The 22337-nt window shown below is 44.4% G+C and overlaps 1 protein-coding gene across 4 annotated transcripts in view; it reads right to left on the reverse strand.

Annotated features, from left to right (window-relative positions):
• Positions 1-21799, reverse strand: part of WASF1 (WASP family member 1) — a 177757-nt gene extending 155958 nt beyond the window's left edge. The window contains exon 1 of one of the 4 annotated variants that reach the window (XM_037894627.2): positions 21299-21799. The gene's annotated coding sequence lies outside the window, so the exon portion shown is untranslated. The remainder of the gene's footprint in view (positions 1-21298) is intronic. The other 3 variants (XM_037894628.2, XM_037894626.2, XM_043542800.1) reach the window with 3 other exon arrangements.
• Between the last annotated feature and the right edge of the window lie 538 nt (positions 21800-22337).

A 22337-nucleotide genomic window follows, 5' to 3' on the forward strand; every position in this document is an offset into this window, starting at 1 on the left:
GCTGTGAAACTGACAAGTTATCCAGTAAGCTGTTTTAAGAATGATAATTCATATTTGAAACTACATTCTATAAATCTATAGGTTTTCTAATGCTTATGTAATTAAACTGATATTCAACAGGCTTCATACCAAAGACCTACTAATGTGCAGAAGCAAACAAACAAAAAATTTTAACCTCTTACTAAAACAGTCACTAATTTAAGGTATTCCATTAAACGGAGTCTTTAGTTTCTGCAGGAACAAGTTCACACAAACAGAATAAGAAAGAGTTTCTATTTATTCTCATTGAATGAGAAAAATATTTGGCAGATAAACATCAGAAGGCTATTCAAGTGCTCAAGTTATCAACATCTTAGAACCTGTAAAGCTGTGTTTAAGAAACACAAGGTGAGTAAGGTAATATTTTTATTGGACCAACTTCTCCTGGTGAAAGAAACAAGCTTTCAAGCTACACAGAGCGATTCTTCAGATGATTAATATGTTTAAGGCAGGGGTGGGCAAACTACGGCCCGTGGGCCAGATCCGGGCCGCGAGCCATTTAGAGACGGCCTGCGAGCTCCCGCTGGGGAGTGGGCACTGGAGCTTGCCCCGCTCGGGCGCTCCAGCCGGGGCGCTGGGTCAGGGGCCGCACCACATGGCTCAGTCCCGCTCCCATGCTCCAGCCAGGGCACAGGGTCGGGGACCGCACCACGTGGCTCAGCCCTGCTCTGGCGCTCCAGCCGGGGCGCAGGTTCAGGGGCCACACCATGCAGCTCCCAGAAGCAGCCATATGGCCCCACTCCGGCCCTCCAGCTGGGGCGCAAGGTTGGGGGCCACTCCACGCAGCTCCTGGAAGCCGTGGCATGGCCCTGCTCCGGCTCCCACATGCTCCAATGGCCCCCTCTGGCGCGCCAATGGAAGCTGCAGGGGCGGTGCCTGCGGATGGGGCAGGCCATGCCTCCGCATAGGAGCCGGAGAAGGGACATGCCCCTGCTTCCGGGAGCTGCTTGAGGTAAGAGCCGCTCAGAGCCTGTACCCTTGAGCCTCTCCCCACGCCCCAACCCCCTGCCCCAGCCCTGGTCCCCCTCCTGCTCTCTAAACCCCTTGATCCCAGCCCAGAGCACCCTCCTGCACTCCAAACTCCTCATCCCCAGCCCCACCCCAGAGCCCACTCCCCCATTCACAGCCCTCACCCCCAAGCCCAATTTTGTGAGCATTCATGACCCACCACACAATTTCTACTCCCCAACGTGGCCCTCGGGCCAAAAAGTTTGCCCACCCCTGATTTAAGGTATATAAGACTATTCTAGGCATAATTCAGTGCAACAGAAGCTCACAACCTTTAGAGTACCAAACTATAGCAAGACAAAATAACTTGAAAGGGCAATCTTGTATTGCAGGTGACATAAGACATCAATGAACTGGAAAGTTAGAGGGTTTTTTAGCCATGTCACGTAAAGCCTCATTGTGTAGCCATACCCTAAGAGGCTTATTCAACCTCTATATTCATTCACTCTTTGGCCTCTCTGCTAGACAAATGGTGACAATTAGTGCCAATTGTGATGCAGGTTTTTGTAACATGGAGACTCATCCACTGGGAACTGTACGATGAAGTGAGCTGTAGCTCACGAAAGCTTATGCTCAAATAAATTGGTTAGTCTCTAAGGTGCCACAAGTACTCCTTTTCTTTTTGCGAATACAGACTAACACAGCTGTTACTCTGAAACCTGAGACAATGAAAAAGCTCTATTTTCAACTTTCAGCCACTGTCAACCTGGAGTGGATTCAAACTAGACAATTACCATCCCCATAACTATCCAATCCACGTAAAAACAAATTTAAACAAAGCACATTAGTAATGTGTCTAACAGTAAAGTATCTCCATCTTCAGGATAATCATCACTTATGGAAAACTTTCTAAAACATAATACTTCTGAAGTACACAAATAAAAAATCAGCAGTATATTTGCATGCAATTATGCAAAATTTACATATTTAAACTTACTAATCAAACAAACTTAATAACGTTGGATAATGATGAGATACTCACACACAACAACACAATACATACACACAGTCTGATAAATACATACACACAGTCACTCCCCATCCCATCGGGTTACTTACATTCTAAACATAGTAGCAGGTTGTTCTTGCTTTCCCAACTAAAGTTAGCCTCATTTGATTTACAGATTTATACTTTTAAAATTGGTTTGCACAAAACTACACTTACAAAGTCCCATCTTCACTTCTGTGATCATTAACACATTAACTACAACATGCTCAGATTTAAAATTTGCTCTTCAAAAAGTTAGACAATACCTGAAATAGCCAGAAGTGTTAAAGTGTCTTTTCTGAATGATTTTCATTACACTCTGTTGCTCTGTTCCCCTTTACTGTTCTCAGCACCCTCAGATTTGTTTAACATTTTGCAGTGAACCAGCACAACTCTCAGTAAATTTATTTTTAAAAAGGTGCTTTCATATCATATTATGGATCACAGTCTGTAAGATGAAGTGTGGGAAGAAAGCAGGGGTTTGTAACATCATAACAGAATTGCTGAAGACAGGTGAGAGTATTGTTGTACTCTGGTAGCACATCCGATAAAGTGAGCTGTAGCTCACGAAAGCTTATGCTCAAATAAATTGCTCAGTCTCTAAGGTGCCACTAGTACTCCTTTTCTTTCTGGTAGCACAGGCTCTTCCAGACCATCTGGTCCACTAACATCACCGATAACTGAAAGAAGGGTGTTATTCTGCCTCTGTTCAAAAAAAGGGGATAAGTCAAATGTAGTAACTATTGAGGTATTATGCTGTTGTCGGTCCTAAGGAAAGTCTGCTTCCACGTTAATGTCACAAATCAATGATAGTATCCTGGTCTTTGCCACAAAGAGTCAGTGCAGCTTTAGACCTGGTCATTCCACTACAGATCAGATCTTTATCTTGAAACAACTTTTTGAGAAGATGGCTGAATTTAATAGGCCATGCACAGCACTTTTTAGATGCTTCCGTGAGCCCTTTGATTCAGAACATCAAGCAAGTTTGTGGGATCTGATGTATCTCGACATCCGTGGAAAGATAATGTCATTGATAGAAGAGCTCTATAATGGAACAGAAACCTGCGTTTGAATCAATAGCCAATACATAACATGCTTTCCTATGACCACAGGAGTTTGGAAATGCTGCATTCTGACACCGCGGTTGTTCAATATTGGCACTAATTGGTTGATGGATAAGCTTGAGGAGGCAACTGTCAGTAGCTTTAAGCTGAACACCATTCTGCTTTGAGATCTCATACATGAAAATGACATTGTTGACTGAGTCTGGTGAATCGCTGCAGCTGATGGCTAATCTGACAATAAGCAGCACACATTCTAATCCAGATAAAACAAAGTCACTAGCCATTATCATCAAGTTGCTTTCAGCTCTAGATTGCAATCAGATCATCATTAACATGTCTGGATGAGGAGGTGGGGGAAACTGAGTAGGTGGCAACTGTCAAATATTTGGGCAGTGTCATAGACGGTGTTGGAGAATGCTCACAAGATGTGAACATGTATGTAACAGCTGCTGCCTCCATATTTCAGGCCCTTCAACAACTCTAGTGGGACATTTTGACTTCAAACTGGCTACAAAGCAACGAAACTACAGAACCAAGGTGATACCAAATCTACTGTACGGAAGTGAAATGTGGGCGCCAAGGAACAGAGTGACATTTTTGATTCTCATTGTCTTCATCAGCTGCTCAATATCTAGTGACAGGAAAGATCAGAAATGACAATCTTCGAAGACAAAGGCAAATCCAGCAATCGCCTCCATCATCACTGATTTGATCTCAGCAGCTTTCTTAGTATAGTCATTATTAGAAGGAAAGACCAATGAATTCCAAAGCACGGTTACCAAGAAATACTGCTATGTGCCCATAGATCACATAGGCGTCAAAAGCTTTGGTGGACACAAACTGAATATACCACCATCTTGCCAGAGATCCCTCTGGAAGGCACTTGATCTTCAAGGAGGCCACGTCCCTTTGGGATTTGCCATGATGATGATGAATCCATCACAGGATAGGTGGGGCTTGAAGTCCACAGGTTTTGAATCCCCCATGTTAAGATGCAAGGTAGTAAGGAGGGATATATGCCGGGGGGAAGGGAGAGCTGACCATCAGCTTTCAGACCAGATGAATAAATTCTGAGAGATTTAGTTTGCGCTAAGAACTAACAGACCGGACACTTGTTCTGTCTCACTACCATGCACAGTAAGGGAGGGAAGGTCACAGACACCCTGACCTTTATGACCTTATACTCAAACACAAGCAGGGACAGGTGCATGCACATCCCCAATGGACACCACTATTCAAAAAGACCCCAGTTTTATGCATGAGGTTCGTGTGCACCTAAAGTAGAATGCACCTTGACATTTGTTTACATTTAAAAATTAGCAAAGATGAAGAACAAGTGTGGCTCCTTACAAATATGACATTCACAATGAGCACTAAATAAATTTAAGACTGAACAACCTGAGTGAGATTCTGTGCTGCACCTCTAAGAGCTGCAGCATAGAACTTAAACTTGTAAGGGACCCTGTTAAAAGACTTTTGAAAGTCTACATAAATTATGTCAATTGGTTCTCCTTTATCCACTACTTCATTGACCCATTTAAGAATTCTAATAGATAAGCAATTTTCCTTTGCTGAAAAAACACTGATTAGACCCTCTCAGATCATGATCTTCCAGGAATTTTAGTCTATAATTTTCCCCCCTCAATTTACCCGTTAAAGATGTAAGGCTTACTGGTCTATAATTCTTTGGATCATCCCTACACAGCCTTTTTATTCACCCATGAAAGCTTATGCTCCAATATGTCTGTTAGTCTATAAGGTGCCACAGGAGACTCTGCCGCTTTTACAGATCCAGACTAACACAGCTACCCCTCTGATTTTTAAAAATAGCTACATTTGCTACCTTCCAATACTCTTGTATAGAAGCTATTTTTAATGCAAGGTAGCATATTTGTGCTAGCAGCTCAGCTACTTCATTCAATGGTGAAAAAAATTATTTTTTTGACAATTTCAGTAATATTCATCTGTTATAGTAAACAGAGATGTTAATTTTTAGAAATACGATTTTTAATCTGACACTGTCCCTGGTAGATTTTAAAAATAACAGCTCAGAAGGTTAAGAAAACACACACTGGATTTTCTCTTTCAGGTCACGTGCTTTTGAAAAATAGAGTTAAGAATGAGCTTCTCCAATGATTCCAAGAAAATGAATGAACTGAGAGTTTAAGATTATATGGCTCTCTGTATAATGTCACCTCCTTCATCCAGGCTTGTGTATGCCATCTTTAGGAAATGTTCAAAAATCTAAAAAGTTGGATCATGATTCTGTGAGTTGCTTAGTTAGTTCTGGATTGAAGCAGGGGATGGGGTGTACAAAAATGTTTCTTCCTTCCAGCAGTAACAACAAGTAGAAAAGGCTTCAAATTTATCAGACAAATAGTACTAGGAGGTTTCAAAACATGAAGCTTCAAGCAGGATCCAAGGAGCGCAGCCTGGTAAGGCTTCCATTACTCTGCACTTTCCCAGCAGCCAAGGGATATGAGAATGGGGGGAAAAACAAGGCTCTGGTTCTCATCAGGATATTGTCCATGGACATTGCAGCCCCACATTGGTCATGAGTCAAAGTTTTAAATTCTGGATCTTCACCTACAGATGACAAACACAAGCCTGGATGGAGGAGATAACATTATCTAGAAAGCAGTACAGTCTCAAACTGTCCGTTTATTTACCTTCCTGGAGTCACTGGTTAAGCACACCTGGGCATTGTCCATGGACAATGGTGCCTCATATTTTAGTCTAGTTCTCAGGCTGTTAAGCATTTGGTACATTCTTCAAGCTGTGGATATAAGGGTCTACGTTGAGGGAGCAAGAGAGCAGATGGGGGTGAGAACCTGCATGAGTGGATGGGTGACAGATTCATAGGGAAGTTAGAAAAAAAGAGAAGCAGAATATGATGACTTATAGGGGGAAGTAGAAGCAGCAGAAAATAGAGGAGAAGGAGGTAAAGCACACCAAGTGGTGGGAGAGGAAGAAATGAGAGAGAGAGAGAGAAAGAGCTGTAAAGGATTGATGGAGAGACCAAAAAAAAAAAAAAAAAAAACAACAAAAAACAGGAAGCAAACGTACACTGAAAACAAAGGAAAAGATCTATTACAGAAAAACTGGAGTGAAGCAAGGAAGGGGGACAAGAGAGAGATAGCAAGTTACTACTTAATGTATTTGAAATGTAGGTGTTTGACAATATGTTATCATTACATACAGTAGAACTCTGCCCCCCCACCAATATGCAAGCATTTTTTATTTCTTTAAGCAGGGAGAATAGCACACATACTTGTCACCCCAGACAGCAATGATGATGATAATACTTCTCTCTTACAAATGTGTTTCATCTGTAGATCTCAAAGCGTTTTACCAAGACGACAAGCATCATTCCCATTTTACAGATGGGGAAACTGAGATGGGGGAGGTGAAGTAACTTGCCTAAGGTCACACAGCAGGTCAGTGGAAGAGCGAGGAATAGAAGCCAGCTATCCTAAGTCCCAGCCCAGTGTTCTATGCACTAGACAACATTGCCCTCCTCATAATAGGCTTAGTTATCAAATGAAGAAAAGTTGGGTATATTTTTTGAGCCTTAGTTGCAAAACTTTTGCTTTTATTTAAATTTACCGGAGTCAACAAAAGAAATTTTAAAAATACTGTATTCAAACAAGCATTTTTTTGAATTTACAAATATTCAGTTGGTACCTCAAGACACAGCAACTGCTCTCTACACATGAATGAGAACAGCAAACTATCCTGATGCACAGGATATATAAGAAGAACAGTAAGAGGCCAATATGGCTTCATCAGGAGCTCTGAAGATCAAAAGGGAATCCTACGAAGAGTGGAAACATGGACAAATTGCTAAGGAGGAATACAAAAGAACAGCACAAGTTTGTAGGGCTAAGGCACAAAATGAGTTACAACTTGCAAGGGTCATAAAAACAACAAGAAGCTTTTTAAAAAACATTAGGAGCAAGAGAAAGATGAAGGAAAGATAGTATCAGACAACATCAATAAGGGTGGTGTTTAATGCCTATTTTGCTTCAGTCTTTACAAAAAAGGTAAATTTTGACCAGATAATTAAAAAAAAAATTAACAACAATAAGGGGGAAGGAACACAACCAAATGAGGGGAAGATCACATTAAAGAATATTTAACTAAATTAGATGTATTCAAGTAATCAGAGCCTGATTAAATTCACTCTAGTCTAGGGTACTTAAGGAACTAACTGAAGCAACCTCTGATTTGTTAGCCCTGGTCTACACTAGGACTTTAGGTCGAATTTAGCAGCATTAAATCGATGTAAACCTGCACCCGTCCACACGATGAAGCCCTTTATTTTGACTTAAAGGGCTCTTAAAATCGATTTCCTTACTCCACCCCTGACAAGTGGATTAGCGCTTAAATCGGCCTTGCCGGGTCGAATCTGGGGTACTGTGGACACAATTTGACGGTATTGGCCTCCGGGAGCTATCCCAGAGTGCTCCATTGTGACCGCTCTGGACAGCACTCTCAACTCAGATGCACTGGCCAGGTAGACAGGAAAAGAACCGCGAACTTTTGAATCTCATTTCCTATTTGGCCAGCGTGGCAAGCTGCAGGTGACCATGCAGAGCTCATCAGCAGAGGTGACCATGATGGAGTCCTAGAATCGCAAAAGAGCTCCAGCATGGACCGAACGGGAGGTACGGGATCTGATCGCCGTATGGGGAGAGGAATCCGTGCTATCAGAACACCGTTCCAGTTTTCGAAATGCCAAAACCTTTGTCAAAATCTCCCAGGGCATGAAGGACAGAGGCCATAACAGGGACCCGAAGCAGTGCCGCGTGAAACTGAAGGAGCTGAGGCAAGCCTACCAGAAAACCAGAGAGGCGAACGGCCGCTCCGGGTCAGAGCCCCAAACATGCCGCTTCTATGATGAGCTGCATGCCATTTTAGGGAGTTCAGCCACCACTACCCCAGCCGTGTTGTTTGACTCCTTCAATGGACATGGTGGCAATACGGAAGCAGGTTTTGGGGACGAAGAAGATGATGATGAGGAGGAGGTTGTAGATAGCTCACAGCAAGCAAGCGGAGAAACCGGTTTTCCCGACAGCCAGGAACTGTTTCTCACCCTGGACCTGGAGCCAGTACCCCCCGAACCCACCCAAGGCTGCCTCCTGGACCCAGCAGGCAGAGAAGGGACCTCCGGTGAGTGTACCTTTTAAAATACTATACATGGTTTAAAAGCAAGCATGTGAAAGGATTACTTTGCCCTGGCATTCGCGGCTCTCCTGGATATACTCCCAAAGCCTTTGCAAAAGGTTTCTGGGGAGGGCAGACTTATTGCGCCCTTCATGGTAGGACACTTTACCACTCCAGGCCAGTAACACGTACTCAGGAATCATTGTACAACAAAGCATTGCAGTGTATGTTTGCTGGCGTTCAAACAACATCCGTTCTTTATCTCTCTGTGTTATCTTCAGGAGAGTGAGATATAATCCATGGTCACCTGGTTGAAATAGGGTGCTTTTCTTCAGGGGACACTCAGAGGAGCCCATTCCTGCTGGGCTCTTTGCCTGCGGCTGAACAGAAATGTTCCCCGCTGTTAGCCACAGGGAGGGGGGAGGGTTGAGGGGGTAGCCACGCGGTGGGAGGAGGCAAAATGCGACCTTGTAACAAAAGCACATGAGCTATGTATGTAATGTTAACAGCAAGGTTTACCCTGAAAGAGTGTAGCCAGTGTTTTATAAAATGTGTCTTTTTAAATACCGCTGTCCCTGTTTTTTTTCTCCACCAGCTGCATGTGTTTCAATGATCACAGGATCTTCTCCTTCCCAGAGGCTAGTGAAGATTAGAAAGAAAAAAAAAACGCACTCGAGATGAAATGTTCTCCGAGCTCATGCTGTCCTCCCACACTGACAGAGCACAGACGAATGCGTGGAGGCAAATAATGTCAGAGTGCAGGAAAGCACAAAATGACCGGGAGGAGAGGTGGCGGGCTGAAGAGAGTAAGTGGCGGGCTGAAGAGAGGGCTGAAGCTCGAATGTGGCGGCAGCGTGATGAGAGGAGGCAGGATTCAATGCTGAGGCTGCTGGAGGACCAAACCAGTATGCTCCAGTGTATGGTTGAGCTGCAGCAAAGGCAGCTGGAGCACAGACTGCCACTACAGCCCCTGTGTAACCAACCGCCCTCCTCCCCAAGTTCCATAGCCTCCACACCCAGACACCCAAGAATGCGGTGGGGGGGCCACCGGCCAACCAGCCACTCCGCCACAGAGGATTGCCTAAAAAAAAGAAGGCTGTCATTCAATAAATTTTAAAGTTGTAAACTTTTAAAGTGCTGTGTGGCATTTTCCTTCCCTCCTCCACCACCCCTCCTGGGCTACCTTGGTAGTCATCCCCCTATTTGTGTGATGAATGAATAAAGAATGCATGAATGTGAAGCAACAATGACTTTATTGCCTCTGCAAGCAGTGATCGAAGGGAGAAGGAGAGGGTGGTTAGCTTACAGGGAAGTAGAGTGAACCAAGGGGCGGGGGGTTTCATCAAGGAGAAACAAACAGAACTTTCACACCGTAGCCTGGCCAGTCATGAAACTGGTTTTCAAAGCTTCTCTGATGCGTACCGCGCCCTCCTGTGCTCTTCTAACCGCCCTGGTGTCTGGCTGCGCGTAACCAGCAGCCAGGCGATTTGCCTCAACCTCCCACCCCGCCATAAACGTCTCCCCCTTACTCTCACAGATATTGTGGAGCACACAGCAAGCAGTAATAACAGTGGGAATACTGGTTTCGCTGAGGTCTAAGCGAGTCAGTAAACTGCGCCAGCGCGCCTTTAAAAGTCCAAATGCACATTCTACCACCATTCTGCACTTGCTCAGCCTGTAGTTGAACAGCTCCTGACTACTATCCAGGCTGCCTGTGTACGGCTTCATGAGCCATGGCATTAAGGGGTAGGCTGGGTCCCCAAGGATACATATAGGCATTTCAACATCCCCAACAGTTATTTTCTGGTCTGGGAATAAAGTCCCTTCTTGCAGCTTTTGAAACAGACCAGATTTCCTGAAGATGCGAGCGTCATGTACCTTTCCCGGCCATCCCACTTGATGTTGGTGAAACGTCCCTTGTGATCCACTAGAGCTTGCAGCACTATTGAAAAGTACCCCTTGCGGTTTATGTACTCACCGGCTTGGTGCTCCGGTGCCAAGATAGGGATATGGGTTCCGTCTATGGCCCCACCACAGTTAGGGAATCCCACTGCAGCAAAGCCATCCACTATGACCTGCACATTTCCCAGGGTCACTACCCTTGATATCAGCAGATCTTTGATTGCGCGGGCTACTTGCATCACAGCAGCCCCAACAGTAGATTTGCCCACTCCAAATTGATTCCCAACTGACCGGTAGCTGTCTGGCGTTGCAAGCTTCCACAGGGCTATTGCCACTCGCTTCTCAACTGTGAGGGCTGCTCTCATCTTGGTATTCATGCACTTCAGGGCAGGGGAAAGCAAGTCACAAAGTCCCATGAAAGTGCCCTTACGCATGCGAAAGTTTTGCAGCCACTGGGAATCATCCCAGACCTGCAACACTATGCGGTCCCACCAGTCTGTGCTTGTTTCCCGAGCCCAGAATCGGCGTTCCACAGCATGAACCTGCCCCATTAGCACCATGATGCCTACATTGGCAGGGCCCATGCTTTCAGAGAAATCTGTGTCCATGTCCTGATCACTCACGTGACCGTGCTGACGTCGCCTCCTCGCCCGGTATCGCTTTGCCAGGTTCTGGTGCTGCATATACTGCTGGATAATGCGTGTGGCATTTAATGTGCTCCTAATTGCCAAAGTGAGCTGAGCGGCCTCCATGCTTGCCTTGGTATGGCGTCCGCACAGAAAAAAGGCGCGGAATGATTGTCTGCCGTTGCTCTGACGGAGGGAGGGGCGACTGACGACACGGCTTACAGGGTTGGCTTCAGGGAGCTAAAATCAACAAAGGGGGTGGCTTTACATCAAGGAGTATTTCAGGCAGGACTTCACGGAGGGTTCCAATAAGAAATGGTGCACCTAAGTTATTGTTCTTATTGGAACAAGGAGGTTAGCCTGGCCTCTGATTGATACATGGCTAGATTTACCTCGCTGCACCTTCTCTGTGAGTGACTGCAGTGTGACCTAGAGAAATGAGTCCCCTAGATGAGGGAGGAGGCAAATGAGTACAAAACAAATCTGGTCTATTTCTTGTTTTGATCCACTCCATCTATCTTTTACATCTTTGGCTGGCAGCAGACGGTGCAGAAGGACTGCAAGCCATCCACATCTCCTGGCTGCTCGGTAGAAGACGGTACAATAGGACTGCTAGCAATCCATATTGCCTGCCTGCTCACCATAAGACGGTTCAATAGGACTGACTGCAGGACTAAAGAGAATGATCTGGTCAAGTCACTCCAAATTTAGTCCCTGCGCCCATGTCTGCCCAGGCGCTGCCAGCCAACACGGCCAGGAGCACCTTGGACATGACAATGACAGCTACCAGTCGTATTGTACCGTCTGCTGCCACAAGGCAATGGGTTGCTGCTACTGTGTAGCAATGCAGTACCGCGTCTGCCAGCACCCAGGAGACATACGGTGACGGTTAGCTGAGCGGGCTCCATGCTTGCGATGGTATGGCGTCCGCTCAGGTAACTCAGGAAAAAAGGCGCGAAACGATTGTCTGCCCTTGCTTTCATGGAGGGAGGGAGGGAAGGGGGGACTGACGATATGTACCCAGAACCACCCGCGACAATGTTTTAGCCCCATCAGGCAGTGGGATCTCAACCCAGAATTCCAATGGGCAGCGGAGACTGCGGGAACTGTGGGATAGCTACCCACAGTGCAACGCTCCGGAAGTCGACTCTAGCCTCGGTACTGTGGAAGCACTCCGCCGAGTTAATGCACTTAATGCACTTAGAGCATTTTCTGTGGGGACACACACACTCGAATATATAAAACCGATTTCTAAAAAACCGACTTCTATAAATTTGACCTTATTCTGTAGTGTAGACATACCCTTAGTAATTACCTTTGAGAACTCATGGAGGATAAGTAACGCCTCAAAGAACTGAAGAAGGGCAAACATAGCACCTATCTTTAAAGAGGGGAACAAAGAGGACCCTGGGAATTATAAAGCAGTTAGCCTAACTTCGATACCTGGAAAGATACTGGAAGAAATTATTAAACAATCAATTTGCTTGCAACTAGAGAATAATAGAGTGATAAATAATAGCCAACATGGATTTATCAAGAACAAATCAGACCAAACCAACCTAATTTCCTTTTTTGTCACAGGGTTAGTGAATGGGGGAAGCTGTAGATGCAACACATCTTAATTTTAATAAGACTTATGACAGTCGCATATGACATTCCTATAAACAAAACAGAAATGTAGTCTAGAGGAAATTACTATCAGGTGGGTGCACAAATGGTTGAAAGACCATATTCAAAGAGTTGTCATCAATGATTTGCTGTCAAACTTGGGAATGTATATAGTGTGGTCCCTGCAAGGTTCTGTTCTGGGCCCAGTACTATTTGATATTTTAATTAATGACTTGGATAAGAGTATGCTTATAAAATTTGTGGGTGACACCCAGCTAGGAGGGGTTGCTAACACTTGGAAGACAAGATTAGAATTCAAAACAACCTTGACAAACTGGAGTATTAGTCTGAAATCAACAAGATGAAATTTAAGATAGACAAGTGCAAACTACTGCACTTAGGAAAGAAAAAAAATCAAATGCACAATTACAAAATGGAGAATAACTGGTTAGCCAACAGAACTGCTGAAAAGGATCTGTGGGGTATAGTGGATCACAAACTGAATATGAGGCAACAATAACAGTTGTGGAAAAGGCTAATATTCTGGAATGTATAAACTAGGGCTGTCGATTAATCATAGTTAACTCACACAATTAATTCAAAAAAAATCAATCACCATTTAAAAAGTAATCGTGATTAATCACAGTTTTAATTGCATTGTTAAAGAATAGAATAACAATTGAAATTTATTAAATATTTTGGATGTTTCTACATTTTCAAATATATGGATTTCAATTACAACACAGAATTCGAAGTGTATAGTGCTCACTTTATATTATTTTTTATTACAAATATTTGCACTGTAAAAGCTATAAACAAAAAAATTGTATTTTTCAATTCACCTCATACAAGTACTGTAATGCAATCTCTTTATCATGAAAGTGCAACTTACAAATGTAGTTTTTTTGTGTTACATAACTGCATTCAAAAATAAAAAAATGTAAAACTTTAGAACCTACAAGTCCACTCAGTCCTACTTCTTGTTCAGCCAATCACTCGGACAAACACATTTGTTTACATTAGCAGGAGATAATGCTGCCAGCTTCTTATTTACAATGTCACCTGAAATTGAAAATAGGCGTTCGCATGGCACTTTTGTAGCGGGCATTGCAAGCTATTTACGTGCCAGATACGCTAAACATTTGTATACCCCTTCATGCTTCGGCCACCATTCCAGAGGACATGCTTCCATGCTGATGACGCTCATTAAAAAAAAAAAAAAAAAAAGAATTAAATTTTGACTGAACTCCTTGGGGGAGAATTGTATGTCTCCTGCTCTGTTCTTCCTGCATTCTGCCATGTATTTCATGTTATAGCAGTCTCGGATGATGACCCAGCACATGTTGTTCATTTTAAGAACACTTTCACTGCAGATTTGACAAAACGCAAAGAAGGTACCGCTGTGAGCTTTCTAAACATAGCTACAGCACTCGACCCAAGGTTTAAGAATCTGAAGTGCCTTCCAAAATCTGAGAGGGACGAGGTGTGAAGCATGCTTTCAGAAGTCTTAAAAGAGCAAAAGTCTAATGTGGAAACTACAGAACCCGAACCACCAAAAAAGAAAATCAGCCTTCTGCTGGTGGCATCTGACTCAGATGATGAAAGTGAACATGCATTGGTCTGCACTGCTTTGTATCATTATCGAGCAGAACCCTTCATCAGCATGGACGCATATCCTCTGGAAGGGAGGTTGAACCATGAAGGGACATATGAATCTTTCGTGCTTCTGGCACGTAAATATCTTGTGACGCCGGTTACAACAGTGCCATGTGAACGCTTGTTCTCACTTTTAGGTGACACTCTAAACAAGAAGCGGGCAGCATTATCTCCTGCTAATGTAAACAAATGTGTTGAGTGACTGGCTGAACAAGAAGTAGGACTGAGTGGACTTGTAGGTTCTAAAGTTTTATATTTTTTTATTTTTGAATGCAGTTATTTTTTGTACATAATTCTACATTTGTAAGTTACACTTTCATGATAAAGAGATTGCATTATAGTACTTGTATGAGGTGAATTGAAAAATACTATTTCATTTTTACAGCACAAATATTTGTAATAAAAATAAATATAAAGTGACCACTGTACACTTTGTTGTCTGTGTTGTAACTGAAATCAATAAATTTGAAAATGTTGAAAACATCCAAAAATATTTAAATAAATGGTGTTCTAGTATTGTTTAACAGTGTGATTAATTGCAATTAATTTTTTTAATCGCTTGACAGCCCTAGTATTAACATGATCGCCATATGCAAGACATGGGAGGTAACTGTTCCACTCTATTCGGCACTGATGAGGCCTCAGCTGCAGTACTGTGTCAAGTTCTGGGCGCCACAATTCAAGAAAATTTGAGAGAGTCCAGTGGAGCCCAACAAAAATGATAAAAGGTTTAGAAAATATAACCTATGAGGAAAGTTTAGAAAAAATGAAAGTTAGTTACTTGTTACCAGCGGTCATCAAGATGGACACTGTACAGTCACACTCTTGGTATGTGTTGACCAATGCAAGTGAGATGGTGGAACTTTCTGGCAGCAGGGCCTCTTAAGTTTGAGAACATTCTGAGGGCCTGGCTATAAAAGGGGGCATGGCACCCATGTCTTGGGGTGTGCATCTCCAGCATGCCTTCATGGCTTGTTGTGAACTGCAGGTGCGTTGCACTCAGCACCCTTTGGAGCTTTTCAGACAACTACCCAGACCAGATTAGTTAAACCAGTCCCTGCAAAGGGAGGTTAATTTATTTATTCTGCAGAGGGTAACTCATTTATTTAGCTGCTCTCTTTGGGCCCACATAAGAGTCCTGGTCAGTTTCCTCACCCAGCTCTGGGAGAAGAGCTGGCCTTTGGAGAGACTGTCCGTCTCTTTAAGACAAGAGCCTCCCAGCTCTCCTCCTTGGAGCGGGAATTATACTTTAAGCCAGCTGTAGGAAAAGCTGCCTGAGGCTCTACAGCAGGCCCTTTTCCCTATCAGTCCCTCCACCCTCAGGCTGGGAGGCTCAGCAGGCAGATCTTCTCCTGCTGCTGTCTTCTCCCTGCTAAGTCAAGGCCCAGCACATGCCTTCTGTCTCCCCGCAGGGTTTACAGGCATCTCCCCTCCTATGAAGGAGGTGGCAGCACTGATAGTGGCCCCTTCTTCCAGCTCATTCCTTTTTGACTGCCCCACCATCTCTGCAAGGCTCCAAGTGGCGGGCCCTTAAAGACAAAGTAACAGAATTCCTTCTAAATACTACTACTATCCTGGACCTCCTTCCTTTCTCCCCATGTCTCTTCAGGCTTTGAGTATCAGGCCTCCCCAAACTCTTAAAGGATCAGGACATCTGATGGGGAGGATTGACCACTATGCAATTCAGCCCCCAAGGGGCAGGCTACCCTGTCACAGTCTGTTGCCACCTCAGTTCCTTCCACCGCTAACAAGAATACCAAGTAATACTGAAATTAGGACTGCAGGAGTGGGGAAGGTGGGCAGAGACTATGATTATGCAGAGTCCACCTCAAAGAACTATGGTTACATTTAAGTCTTCATTTCTTCTTCAAGTGTCCTTTGCATATTCCCACTCTTGGGAGAGTTTGGCAAGCAGTACAGTAAGAAGGAGGGAGGAAGGTGGAGTCCTAATTAAACAATGACTGGGCCATGGCTCTGCCAAACTGCATCAGACCTGGCTGCCAGATCCAGTGCATAATGCTTCATAAGTGTGAACGGAACTCCATGTAGCAGCTCTGTATAATTCAATAAGGAGAATATGTTTAGCACAAGCTACAGATGGAGCAACCACTCTTGTAGAATGGGGTGAAGAGGAACAGGAGAATAGACTGAAGCTCCTTTATAACTCTATTCAATAGACTGTCTAAATTATCTAGAAAGGGACTGTGCTGAAATGGCCTGACCTTTAGAGTTACCCGCATACGAGACAAATAACTTAGGAGAAGACCTGAACTTTTTAGTTCTATCCAGATAATATGAGAGTGCGCTCTTTGCAACCAAGGAATGTAACAGATTCCCCTTTATATGTCGGTGCTTTGAAAAGAATACTAGTAAATTAATACTTTGATTTATATGAAACTCAAAATTATTTTAGGAAGGAATTTGGGATGCAATCTAAGAACCACCCTGTGCTTATAAAAAGTAATAAAGAGGCTCCCACCACTAAGGCATGTAGCTCACTAACTCTTTTAGCAGAAGTGATTGCTATTACAAAAGCTGTCTTATAGAAAGATAAAAAAGCAGCTCACTAGAGGTTAAAATCAGGGGAGACATAAGTTGCATTAAAACGAAGGTCAAATTCCACAAAGGGACACGGTCCCATACTGGCAGATACAGATTCAATAAGTCTTTTTAAAACAGTTTTTCACCAGTATATGTGAAAACAATTATTTTCCATAATGTGAGTATGGAATGCTGCTGTAGCAACTAAGTGGACCTTAATGGAGGAGAGAGACAAATCCATTGCTTTTTAGTGTAGCAAGTATTGTAAAATAAGTTGCACAGGAACTGAAACTAGACCAACATTCTTACCAGATATCCATACACCCAATCTTTTCCACTTAGAACTATAACTTTTTCTAATAGATAGTCTCCTAGCATTAATTAGAAGTTGTTTTATTTCAAAAGAGCATGGTTTTTCTAAATCTGTCAAAGGCCTATTACCCAAGCTGTCAGATCTAATGTTTGCAGATCTGGGTGGAAGACCTTCCCCTATTGCTTGGACAGTATGTCTGTTGTTATTGGGAGCATCTTGTATTTGCCGTTGGATAAATGAATTAACTCAGTGTAACACTTTGCCTTGGCTATACAGGAACAACTAAAATCAACCCTGATCGAATTCGGTCTTATTCTCTTTAGCACCTTTAGAATCAGAGGGAATGGGGGAAATGCATACATCAAGCCCCTTCCCCAATCAAGCAGAAATGCATCCATCAATGATTGACTGTCTGAGCCTGCTCTTAAGCAAAAAGAGGGGTGTTTCATATTGGGTCTTGGTGATGAATCTCTGTCCAGAAATGAACAAAGACTGAAAATGTTCTGAATCACTGAGTCTTTAGAGGCCATTCATACATCTGTGAGGAATCCCTGCTCAGTTGTTCCACAATCTCATTGTATTCTGCTACTGCCTGCAAGGCAATTGGGTACATGTTGTATAGGATACACCAGACCAAAAGTTTTATTGCCTTGTTTCGCAGTTGAAACAATTGAGCTCCTTCCTGTTTGTTCAAATAATACATTGCTGACATGTCCATAACCATTTGAACTACTGCATTCTGCACCTGGGGAAGAAATGCTTTCAGAGCCAGATGGATCACTGTCAGCTCTAACGTGTTTACATGCACTGGGGATTCTCTGCAGCTCCAAAAATCTCAAATGAATAGGTTGCAGAGATATACTCCTCAACCTATCATAGACCCATCTGTAGTAACTCTTAACATAGGAGGAGCTGGGTTGAATCAACCTCCTTTGAGGACATTCTGTAGTTTCAGCCAACATGTCAGAGACAGATTAATTTTTCTTGGAACAGGAAGTATTCTTAGCATACTGTCCATGCGGAGTTTGAAGTTCCTTCATAGCCAATGTTGAGCCTGGCATATGGAATCACTTGTGCTATGGGTCCAATGCGTGCAATAGTAGTTTTGGAGCTGATCAGAACATGCTCAAATTCTGAGGGGAACGGAGCACATGAGCACTCTAACAGGTACTGCTACCAGAAGTTTCCACTGTCCCAGCTGCACCAGTCAGCCTTGAGTAAAAAAGTGTGAGGGGTGATCTGATAAGTCTTCAAATATGCTAAGAGCTCCTCTAAAGAGGACAAAGATCAATGGTTCTCCATGTCCACTGAAAGTAGGACAAGAAGTAATCAGTTTAGTCTGCAGAAAGGGAGATTTAGGTTAGATATTAGGGGGGAAAAATTCTAATTATAAGGATAGTTAAGCACTGGAATAGGCTTCCAAGAAAGGTTGTGGAATCTCTGTCACTGGAGATTTTTAAGAACGGGTTGGACAAATACCTGTCAGAGATGGCACTTCATCCTCTCTCAAAGCAGGGGGCTAGAGTAGATGACCTCTTAATGTTCCTTCCAGTCCAACATTTCTATGATTCTACAATAAGCCTGGGTAGCGTTTTTTATTTGTAACCATTTATTCAATCAAAACTAGATGCTCAGATGATTTGTGTGTTTATCCATCCATATAATTTTTTCCTACTATTTTTGTAATACAACTGCAGTTACTGCAACCTGCTAAGTCAAAAAAGAATATCTGAAGCATCACTAGAGGTTCAGTTCTTCCAAGGGGCTGCCAGAGCCTCTCCCCACCAACTCCCCACCGCCAGAGTCTTTCCCTGCTGCCTCCTGCCTTTCAGTTAGGTGGGGAAAGTCTTCGGCACTGCGGAGGCAGTGGGACAGCAGTGTCGATGTCGGTGGCATGGCTTGGGCATGTAGAGAGTCATGTAGGTAAGGTACATACCCTAGGGTTCTGATATGTCTACTTGCCTAAGCTGTGCCTCACCTTCTACACCAGGGGTTCTCAACCTTTTTCTTACTGAGGCCCCCAACATGCTATAAAAATTCCACAGCACAGTAACTGTTTTTCTACATATCCAGTAGATTAAAAGCCAGATCTGGCGTTAGGGGGTAGCAAGCAGGGCAATTGCCCGAGGCCCCACAAAACTAAGTTGGTTGGGCTTTGGCTTCAGACCTGAGTGGCAGAGTTCAGGCTTTGGTTTTCTGCCCTGAGACCCAGCAAGTCTACACTGGTCTCTCTCTGGTTTATTTTGGTAGATCCCCTGAAACCTGCTCACGGTCCCCCAGGAGGCCCTGGACCTCTGGCTGAGAACTTCTGTTCTATATCACTAATTATACCTATGCTAGCTGGACATGCAACATCTGTACTCTACAAGTCACCACAAGTGTAGACCCACCCATTGTTTGAATTCTGAAGAATGTGTTGAAGAACACACCTCACTGGTAGTAGCAGCTGGACAACAGCTAATTTACACTAGCCAAGTATTCCAAAGGCTGTACTGTGAATCCACCCCAAACCCTTAAATTATTACACTTTATTAAAATATCTGAGCACCACAGAGTTTAACCAAAAGCTGTAATTTCCCCCGTTATGATATGAGAGAAATCAAACTCTGTGTATTAAATCTAGAGATTCGGCAATAATAAAATATTGCTTTTACATACATTGAAACATTTGCAGCATAATAGTTGAGATACAATATTTAAATAGCAATGTTACACTAAACATTGGGGATTTAGTTGGGGATTGGTCCTGCTTCGAGCAGGAGGTTGGACCAGATGACCTCCTGAGATCCCTTCCAACCCTGATATTCTATGACTCTGATTCTAAAGATTGGTTTTGCAAACAGACCTTGAAATACTTCACCTTTCAACAACCACACCATGCAACTACAGACAACACCCTGTAAGTGCATGCCAGGAAAATAAGGAATGCACTTTTAAAGAATCACCTAACAATTGCTGGCAGGCACTGTGTGAATCAATGACAGCTGCACTCTCAAAATGAATAAATCATATACAAGGTGACTCACATCAGGTGTGTAAGTCAGGTAAATCACATAACTTGTATTGCTATTGCACCACTGATAAAGAGTCCATTTATAAATCTGAAATAAAAGTTGTACACTTCAAACATCAAAAACAAAAAAATAAAGGTCCAGAATGCTGGAAATACAGAACTTTCCCCTAAAACAACTCTTGCAAAGTTGTTTTCATGCCATGTTATTTTTGCCACCTTGTACTGTTTCTTTATGGCAATGACCACTAAAAAAAAATCTAAAGATAGCATTTAATATAAAAGCTTCACTATCTGCATTTTCTACTTGCTATTCTTTATTCTGTTGATATTTTCATAGAAATTCAGTCTGTTGCCTTTAAAACTGAAACATTTGCTAAAAAATGACAATCCAATGTTGCAAATCAAACTAAAACATCTAATTACTGTATTTACTTCTGATTCCAAACACAAAACTAAATGAAACGAAATCACAGATACACGAAGTGTAATGACCCAAAAGGACTTCGTACATGCTTAAGATACAAGTGGAGATTACTTTGGGCTATTACGTTTTATAATTATTGCATCCACAAGCTAAATCAGCATAGGGGGATGGATATTTTTGTGTTTGGAGGAGGCGGACGCTATATGTTTGTAGGGTTGCAGTTTGGAGGTCTTGTGTTCGCAGGCAGCCGAGATCTCCACGACAGCTGAACAACGGTAGGAATCTTTCAATGGGCAGCTATTTCCAGTGAATATGATCGAATCTGCTTCTCTTCAAAAGGCAAATCGCATCTAGCTCCACCATCCATCCCCACCTCTGGCCTCTACAGTCCCCATTACATAAATTAAGCGGAGGTGGCTGGGTCAGGGTAACTCCACCCCCTTCAGATCAACATAGTAACTAGCACCTTGTGGCAGCCAACGAACCCCCGACGATTGACCCCAACAATAAAAGGTCCCGCCGCCCCTTGAGCGAGGCTCCGCACTGGGCACTGCACGGGAGACGGGAGCGGGGGGCGTGAAGAGGCACACTCCGCTACTAAAAGTGCAGCCCCCCTCCCCCACACCCTGCAGCGGCCAAGGGAGAGGAATTTACACACCTGTCCCTGCAATAGCCGGCGGGGGCCCGGGGCTCACCCCCCCACCAGCTGCAGACAGCGAGAGGGGGACCACACTGGCACAGCCCTATTGCTCCCTCCACCCCGCAGGAGATGGGGGGACGGCGAAGGGGTCACTCTGGGTGGGGATGGAAGAATGGAGGGGCGGCACAGGGGGGTCCCCCCCGATGAAGGGGCAGTCCCTCTCCCCGTGGGAGGGTGGACGGGGGGGGGTCGCCCTCCCCGTGGTGGGCGCGGGTCACGGCAGAGGAGGTGCAGGCTGCGGGGCACTTACTCTCTCCGCTCCGCGCGCGGCTCCGCTCACACCTTCATGCCGCCGACCAGCCCCGCCCTCTCAGCGCCCCAGAGGCTCGCGCTGCCTCCTGCTCTGTACCAATCTACGCGGTTCAAACGGCTCCTTCCAGCCGCCTCTCCCCGCTGGAGAGACTCGTTGTGGAAGGGGAGGACCCGAACCCGGCGCGAGCGGGGGGCGGCGGCGCGGAGCTCCCCAAAGGCTTCACAATAGACACAGAGCGGCGCGTGTGTGCGCGTGGGAGGAGGGGCTTCTCCCCGGCCCGGATTCCCTCTCCAGGCACGCGGGGGCTGTTTACCCAACACCTGACCGGCCGTCGCCGCTTGCCCCAGGGATTAGGTGGGTGTCTCCCCACAGCATCCGTGGCGTTGAGGATCAGGGAGCCCCGATTTCTACACACACCCCCTCAAGATGGCAGGTGGTATAGTCCAGTTCGCTCTCTCACTTACTCGAGCTAGGGGGAAGGGCCGCTGGTATTGTGACGTATTCTAAAGCCGGCTCCTGGTTAGCCAATGGGAATGGGAGAGGAGGAGCTAGACTGGGAGTGGGCGGGGCTGCTGGCAGTTTCAAAGAGAATGGGCGGGGCTGTTTCAGAGAAAAGAGTGCTTCGAGTTCATTTTACCGTGTTTCGCACAGCGTGTTCGAGTCTCTGTACGCAGGTGTAAGGTTTCTGTTCGGGGCCCTGGCACTGCGGAGCAAGTGACTGAATACATGTATTCCTCAGTTTTCCCATGTATGAAATAGTGCTGCTAAAGTTATTTATCTCAGTGGGGAGAGGGGGTTGTGAATGTTAATTCAAACTACTGTGAAATCCATGTATTTAAGAAGACCTGATAGTGCACACATTACTGTCCATTGCATAGAGTTCACATTGAAACCAAGGAAGAGATGGCTAGATTGCATCAAAGAAGACAAGCAGGTGGACTTTAGTGCTGCCTTGAACAGAAGAAGATGGCAGATGGTTGCAGAAGGACCCAATCAACCCCAGATGATTAATAGATTCCAAGACCAGAAGGGACAA

This window comes from Chelonia mydas, chromosome 3, assembly GCF_015237465.2.
Source record: "Chelonia mydas isolate rCheMyd1 chromosome 3, rCheMyd1.pri.v2, whole genome shotgun sequence".
Classification (NCBI taxonomy): domain Eukaryota; kingdom Metazoa; phylum Chordata; order Testudines; family Cheloniidae; genus Chelonia; species Chelonia mydas.